The sequence below is a fragment of the Panthera pardus genome, unplaced genomic scaffold, assembly GCF_024362965.1.
Source record: "Panthera pardus isolate Hobbes unplaced genomic scaffold, ASM2436296v1 HiC_scaffold_8, whole genome shotgun sequence".
Classification (NCBI taxonomy): Eukaryota; Metazoa; Chordata; class Mammalia; order Carnivora; family Felidae; genus Panthera; species Panthera pardus.
In genome coordinates this window covers 2,212,697-2,219,374 of record NW_026527013.1, presented here as the reverse complement: position 1 = coordinate 2,219,374, position 6,678 = coordinate 2,212,697, and positions in this window count along the sequence as shown.

Here is a 6,678-nt window from a genome sequence, read left to right as displayed (position 1 = left end):
TACAGGAAGTTGGTAGTATAAATGGAAAATAAAGATATCTGTGTCTTCAGAGAGTAATACTTATGTGTAGTCATTCCAGCCAATGTCGGAATGGGCTTTCCTCTCTGCTGTCCTCAGTCCCCCGGTATGACCTTGTCACCGGCCGACAACACACTGACCTAACAACACAGAAGGTGTGGATCACAACAACGTTGCGATTTCAGCACCGACGGTGGGAAATAGTCTGTGTGTGACATTTTCCGTGGGACTCTTGCTTGTGCCTAGCATAACCGTGAAATCCCTGATTTCAAACACGGTCTGCAAATACCCAGGTGAGGTTTTCCTTGTGAAGTGGTGTTCCTTTTCTCTCTGGTGCCTTTCTGATTCTGACTCTGCAGTTTTGCAGGGACAGCCCCAGAGTTCACGTTTAGAGGCTGTGAATGGGCACCTGTTCTGTGGCCATTAGGGGTTGGCCAGTGTCGTATGGTCACAGGAGGGGGCACAGGAAGCCCCAGGACAACAGTTTATTACACTCAGGGCTGAGAGGGATGGTCAGTGCATGTAATGAGGGGGTGACCCCGGGGAGCACCGCGGGAGTGAGCACGAGCAGGAGGGTGGGCGGCCGTGAGCCCGAGGCCATGCGGGCAAGTGCTTACAGCGCCTGGATCAGCATGGAATGTGATGGTGTGCTTTGAGCCAGGTGTGTGGCACCTGAAGTAGGGTCAGTAATCAGCCCCTGACGCTGAGTATAGAGTCTGGGAAAGAAAGGCTGGATTTGCATCTTGATCCTGAGTTGGTTCCTTTCTTGCGGTTTTTGGAAAATCACCTGCACTTACAGGCCTCAGTTACCTCCTACGAGGAGATAAAAATAGTATGTACCTTGTAGAATTTGCTGAGCAGCAACTAGATTTATATGTGCTGACAGGGTTCCCTTAAGGAGGACATTTAACACACTGCCGGTTATGAGTAAGGAGCACGTCCGTGTTCACACAGTCGGTGAGAATGGCAGTCATAGCCTCAGACACGGAAGCCGGCCCGGCGCTCGGTACCGGTCTGTGACATTCACTGAGCAGAAACCATTTCACCCGCCTGTCCTCGGACGAGGCACTCCCTTGTCTGTGAGGCGTCAAGGCACATGAAGACCACGATACGGTCATGTGTGTAAAGAGGCTAAAAAATAGAGTCCAGTCCACACAGCTCCCCACATATTCCCTGCTTCTTGCTGATGTGCCTGCTGCCTCTTTTCTTTTTTTAAATTTTTAAAAGATGTTTATTTTATTTTTGAGAGAGAGAGAGAGAGACAGAGCATGAGCAGGGGAGGGGCAGAGAGGGAGGGAGACACAGAATCCGAAGCAGGCTCCAGGCTCTGAGCTGTCAGCACAGATCCCGACACAGGGCTCGAACTCACGAACTGGGAGATTATGACCTAGGATGCTTAACCGACTGAGCCACCCAGGCGCCCTGTGCTGCCTCTTTATTCATAGTTTGAGCTGCACCGCATCCCGCCTGCTTTCTAGACAAGAAGTGTGAAGATCTCCAATCACAAACTTACCTGTACGTCCTGACGGCATCTAATCCAGAATAAGGGAGCCCTTCCCACACGCCCCCATCATCTGTCACATGTCTGCATGCGTCATGTCAGAACATGTCCTCACGCGGTACATGTCACAGTGCGTCCCTCACACCGACACCTCCGCCCACTTTCATGAGTTGTGGTCATCCAATGTCCCGATGCAGTGCGATCCTCTCTGCCGACAGGTGTGGTCCTGGTGGTCTTTGAGTGGAGGGCATTGATGAAGTCATCGCCTTAGTCTTAGTAATGTGTTACAATCACGGTAATGACAAAGATTGTAAGTATATAAGAATTTAAAATATCGACCCAAAAGAAAAAATCCCTAAAATCCTGTGCAGCTGGTACCATGACTAAGAATGCATGAAAATATTAACCAAGAATTGTCCTAAATGAGAAATAGCGAGGCTGACTTGACCCTACATAAGTGCAAAGGGATATTTTGATAAAATCTCTCTTGTAAAGAGAGTTAGATTTGTTAGTATACAAGTGATAGTTAAACACAACTTAGTAGTTCCTGGGAAACAGGTAGAATCATCTGTTTGAGTAAACAAATGTAGATTGGGGGGGGCACCTGGGGGGCTCTGTCGGTTGAGCGTCCAACTTCGGCTCAGGTCATGATCTCATGGTCTGTGAGTTTGAGCCCCGCATCGGGCTCTGTGCTAATGGCTCAGAGCCTGGAGCCTGCTTCAGATTCTGTTTCCCTCTCTCTCTGCCCCTCCCCTACTCATGCTCTGTCTCTGTCTCTCAAAAAGTAAATAAACATTAGAAAAATTAAATGCACATTGTTTTAATCTCACGTAAATAGAATAAGTCAGCATTTACCAATGACTTGGTTTCAGCTCTGTGTAAATGGAGAACTCGTACATTTACCCTGAGATATGCGGAAGGTGCTAATTTCTCACACGGAAGGATAGAATATGCACTCAACAAAGCAGCAGAGGGTCAAAATTCCATGTGCCTTTTAGCTGTGCTGTTATATCTGTTGTCCTGGCATCGGGATCCCTGATCTCCTAAAATTATTGAGATGACGGATATTTGCTATACAAATGAAATCCCCCCACCCCCTCTTTTTTTTCAAGTAACCTCTTCAGCCAATGTGGGGCTTAAACTCATTAACTGGAGATCAAGACTGATCACCGACCAAGCCAGCCTGGCACCCACAAATGCTATGTTATTATACAAATACGGTATGATCTAGAAAAGAGGGGAGTCAAAGCACCAAAGAAAACCAACAAACGTGACAACCTAAATTAGGGGCCTGGGGGACAAGGTGTGACTGGCTGGAAAACCCAAAGCTATGGATTTCTGACCCTAGAATCTGTACCATGATGGGGAAGATCATGAGTGGAACACAGGGCTGCTAAGAAAATGGAAGAGTAAAGTTTGGTGTTTGGTTAGGGTACATGGTTGAATGACAGGCTAGTACTCAGAAAGATGGGCCGCGAGCCCCTATGCATTGATCCGTCTGTGTGGTGACCCCAACTCTAGACTAGGGCATCTTCACTTGTGTGTACCTTTTTAAAGTTTATTTTGAGGGAAAGTGCGAGTGGGGGAGGGGCAGAGAAAGGGGGACAGAGGATCCCAGAGCAGGCTCTGCATTGAGAGCAGAGTACCCGATGTGGGGCTTGAACTCACAAACTGAGATCATGACCTGAACCAAAGTCGGATGCTTGACCGACTGAGCCACCCAGGCACCCCTTCGTTTGTACTTCCAGTACTCATGCAATTTGACCATTGGTGAATTGTCACCTAGAATCATAAAGACAGGGATTCTGGGAAATATGCCTGCTGGCCTTACCCACGATTAAATAACACAATTCAGCAGAACCATAGTTATCTACATGTAGGTTTCATTGACCTTGCATACTAGTATTGTAGTACAGTGAAGGGATGGAAGGAAGATGTATGTGGAGTTCATATAATGTGTCTCAGCAATACACATGTGTATATAATCTGGAATGTTTATGTATATTTCATAGAGATGTTGTGCATGTGGTTGGAAGGACTAGGAAACCAAAATAGTAAAGTAAGGATTTCAGATAACACTGCACGTTGATACCGAAATTGATGATAAGATATACGCAGTGCAGGCATATACATACTCTGGGTCCAGTATCGTACCCCCCAAGTTTCATGTCAAATGGACTTCCGACTACAGCCTTCTCTAGACATAAAGTGTTTGCACATGTAATGAAGAGGAAGCCATACTGGGTCAGGGTAGGTCTTGACCCAGTGATGGGTGTCCTTATAAAACTGGGAAATTGGGACACAGAGGCCTGCACTGAAGACAGGGCTTGACCATGTGAAACAGAAGCAGGGATTGGCATGATGTGTCTACCCGCCAAGGAATGCGAAGGGTTGTGGGCAACCCCCAGAAGCTGGGAGGGAGGCCTGGGACAGATTGTCCTTCAGAGCCTCCAGAAGGAACCAGCCTTGCAAGACATCTTGATCTCAGGCTTCCATCAGCCTCAGTTGTGACACCACAAATGTCTGTCTCTGTGTTATGGCTGCACCAGATAATGAAGGCATTCTGCAGGAGGGAGGGAGTCTTGGATGTCCGAAGGACACCAGAGGCCACTGTGCCCCCAGCAGAGTGAGGGGGGAGAGGAATAGCAGACGTGAGAGGAGAGGAGAGGGTGGGTCACATGCACTGGCCGACCAAGGAGACGGACTTTGGTGGTGGGTGGCGTGGACCCTCAAGATGAGCTGATCAGGCACCCGCACAGGACCCCTCTGTTACCATGACAACAGGCACTAGGAAGGTGATGTCGGCCAAGGTTGTGGGTCACACTGGGTTGGTAGCAGTGGCTATGATGTGGAGGTTGAAGCCTAGATAGTATTTGAAGTTAGAGCCATCAGAATTTCCTGGCTTGGTTGTGGGTTGAACACAAGAAAGAGTGGGAAATTAGGCTTCAGCAAAATTACAATCTTTTGTACATCAGAAGTCAACATCAAGAGATTGAAATGCCTCCCATGAAATGGAAGATCATGTTTGTAAATCAAATGTATGATGAGATTTTTATCGTCCAGAATACACAAAGAATGCTTATATCTGAATGACAAAAACTCGACCCAGTTAGAAAGCGAGCAAAACCTTGCATAGACATTTCGTTTAGGATGACACACAAATGTCTAATACACACGTGCAAAAATCCTCAATGTCACTAACTGAAGGGAAACACAAGACAGAACACAAGACAATACCACTTCCCATTCACGAGAACGGCTAGGAGCCAGAATCCAGAAAACAAGCGGCAGTCGGGATGTGGAGAAAGTGGAACCGTGTGCTTGGCTGGTGGGAGTGTCAGGGCAGCTGACGTGGAAGAAAGTTTGGTGGTTCCTCAAGAAGTGAAACACAGAATGGCAGTGTGACCCAAGTGTTCCAGTCCTACGTAAACGGAAACACTCAGATGTGTGCACACGAATGCCAGGTGCAAAACTGTGCAGACCCCGCAAAAGAGGGACACGTCCCAAGTGTCCCCCGGTGCGTGGATGGATGAACCGGGTGCGGCATAGACACAGGGCGCAGGTGATTCAGCCCCAGAAAGGAATGAGGCACGGACACGTGCTGTAAAATGAGTGAATCTTGAAGGGGGAGTTACGATGGCAGAGCAGCCCGGAGACCCCGAGCGTGTCTCGTCCCTGAAATGCAGCTAGATCAGCACCAAAAGACTTTGGACACCTAGGAGGTCGACCAGAGGATTAACACAACAATGTGCAGAACTCGAGCCACAAAACTTGGCAAGTACGTGGTGCCCAGAGGTGAACTGGGGGAGAGGAAAGCTGCGGAAGGTAGGCAGCGGTTTTTGTGGAGAGAGGACAAAGAGAGAAAGAAAGGGGGAGAGTGGGGTGCATCGGCAGTGCAAGAAAAGTACTCCTCTGAAAGTAGCTGGAGTGAAGGAGAGAGAAAGAGTGAAAAACACTGGCAGGGGACTCAACAAGAAACCTGTTCCCCAAAACCACCGATGGGGAGAAAGGAGTGGGTTTCAATACCACCAGGCTTGTATAAACAGTGAAGTGGACCCTGAAGTTCCTGAGTTCGGTGCCTGACGGTGCTCCGATGAGGAAGCGGGGTGAATGCCCAGGAGCAGGCAGCGGGGTCTGAGGGGTCCGTGGGCGACACGGGGAGAAGCGGTTCCCCTGCCTGGAGTGCATTTGGTAGAGGCCATACGGCCTCCCCATGGGCAAAGGTCCCAGTGGACCCTGGAGGGCAGACTCGTTTGCTGGTATTGGGAGAAAGATGCCAGAGTGCGGTGAAACACGGGGCCTGGTTTGCCGTAGTCTGAACCTCTGCTGCCGCGCAATCGCACGAACGTTTTCTGGGGCCTTTGCTCAGTGAGACCCTCCCCCGGAGAGTTGGCACGGGTCCAAGCTGCAAGGGTCTCTGAAGCGTGGGGTTTTGAAACAACCCCATCCGAAGATAAAACTCGGGAGGGAGTTGCCGCCTGGCAGGCGGACAGCTTGGACGTGGACAGGTAGAGGTGCGGAGGGGACAGCGGCCTGAGACAAAGGAGGGGTGCTTGATCGCCGGTCCATGAGAGCAGGAAGTTCCTGCGCCAGAGAGGAGGCAGCTGGGTGAAGCCATTTCCGCCTCTCCCGCCGACGCACATGCGTGCCACACTGATCCACCCTAGTGAGCTAAGCAGCGCCACCAACTGGGGAATGGAGCCCTGACACCAAGCCCCGCGCGGCTGTGCCCTCCATGCTCATCCCCTAGAAGACCAGCACAAGCCCCTCCACCTGCTTAGTGTACGACTATAGAAGGATTCACAGTTCAAGTTCTAGGGAAAACTAGATGTAACTTCATTCTGGTTTCATTCTGTGGGCTGGTTCCTTTATTTGTTCATTTTCTTTACTTCTGTTTTTGCTTAAATTGTTTTTTCCTTCTTTCTTTCTACCTCATTCTTGGATACAGAAAGAAAAATGTATTCTTATTTGTATGTTTTGTACTTAAAAACTTTTTTTGTTCTATCTCATTTCATTTTGTTCTATTTTATTATATATATATTTTTTTAATTTTTAAATTTTTTTTTTTTTTTTTTTTTTTTTTTACTTTTCCTTCCATTTTGTCCCCCCTCTATTCTACCAAGCTTCCTTCCACAAGCAGACCAAAACACACCTAGGAT